General features: G+C 35.7%; 1 long non-coding RNA gene across 1 annotated transcript; it reads right to left on the reverse strand.

Annotated features, from left to right (window-relative positions):
* Window positions 1–229: 229 nt before the first annotated feature.
* On the reverse strand, window positions 230–1,181 carry LOC116083692. The gene is made up of 2 exons (XR_004115870.1): window positions 993–1,181; window positions 230–327 (listed from the first exon to the last, which is right to left on the reverse strand). It is a non-coding gene; the product is annotated as an uncharacterized LOC116083692 (long non-coding RNA).
* Between the last annotated feature and the right edge of the window lie 415 nt (window positions 1,182–1,596).

The raw sequence follows: 1,596 nt of genomic DNA on the forward strand, positions 1-1,596 counted from the left end.
ATTAAAAGCTGACTTTTCTCAGCGGTAGCAGCAAAATTTTAGTAAAAAGAAAATAAAGAAGTATCAAGATATTTGAAGCGGCTCCAGTATCCCCAACTTATCACAGGACAGCCAAGATTTACAAATCCTCAGGAGGAGACGCAACCACAGATGTAACTGAGAAACCAGCCACAAAGACACAGATCTCTGAGATCAGTAAAGAAGAACTCTTACTCCTTGATTCCTTTACACGTTTATTTCTCTTTGCCTATCATTCTGGGTGAGCTCAGTTCAAAGACAATTGCATACCGACTGTATGGTTCCTCCATCAGCAGCTTTCTTTTATGCCTATTTAAAACAAAAATTCAGCGATGACTTTTTCAGTTTCAATAGACTTTTCAAGCTGCTATTTTAAGTACCTTGGCCCCAGCTGTTTCTCTTCTGTAACTTTCTGAAAGCATAAGTCATTTGTTTTTAGTTTGTTCTCTTCTTCTGTTTATCATTTATATCTTAAAACAAAAAGCCCTAAATTTTCCTGACCCCCCTCTGTCTTTGGTTCCTCTTTCCCCCTCTCCCCTCCCTCCACTCTTTCTTCCATCTCCACGTGTGTACAGAAATGGCAATATTGGCTTGAGTATCCCAATTGAAGGAGGAAATGTTTTCTTCAAACATTAAACACATAAATTGTGACAAAGGAACAGTATGTCCGTGTGATTATTTTCTTCAGTCTATAATTTAATATGGCTAGATCATTTTCACTTCTCACCTTCTGAGATAGAACTCATTTCTTGTGTTCTCCCTTTTTACTGAAAAGTTCTCAAATATTACAAGGTTATCTTTTGCACATACGATATTTTCAAAACAGCTTCTCTTATTTACATTTGATCATTTGATAGTATTAAAGTAACACCCAGTGCTAAATTCTTTTCATGAAACATCTCATAGAAATACTTTGTTATTTAATCTTGAAAAAAGGGTATTTCATTCTTGGTATATTCACGAACTCTATCTACCTGGCAGCTGGATTATCCCAATAGTTTCACAGCTTCTAGTAAGGCAAGATTCTTATCTGTGATGACAGTCGGAATGGAGCTGATGATATCTTGCCTTTGTGTGTTTGGTGTGTTGCATTGTTAAGAGACAACGCTCTGTCTGTTAATCTGTAAGAAACGAAAGAGAACGTTTTGCCTCGAAATGAAGACAAGATTAATATCTGTTCATTGGCTGCCTTTGCCAATAAAGGTAGAAAGTCAGCTTTGCCAGAGACTGTTGGCTTCTCTTATAAAGTCAGTTCTTTTTGAAGGTGTGTGTGCAATTTTAAAAGCACTTAAACTATGTTATGCAAGACAACTATCACAGATGTAGCTGGTTATAAAGTGAAAAAATTTCATAACTTGTTTGATAATTACTAAGCCTGAAGATGTATCTTATTTGGACACTAAATCAAGAGTATTAACTTGTCATGATTAGATTATCCAAATGCAAGATGTGTACAGTAGTAGTGATCTCTTTTTGAAGATAAACACACCAAAAGAAAAAACTCTGGAGCTTAATGCTTTTAGAAGTTTGAGGTTAGCTTGAAGATAAAATGTCAAGGTGACAACCTTAAAAAAGCAC

Source organism: Mastomys coucha, unplaced genomic scaffold (assembly GCF_008632895.1).
Source record: "Mastomys coucha isolate ucsf_1 unplaced genomic scaffold, UCSF_Mcou_1 pScaffold8, whole genome shotgun sequence".
Lineage (NCBI taxonomy): Eukaryota > Metazoa > Chordata > Mammalia > Rodentia > Muridae > Mastomys > Mastomys coucha.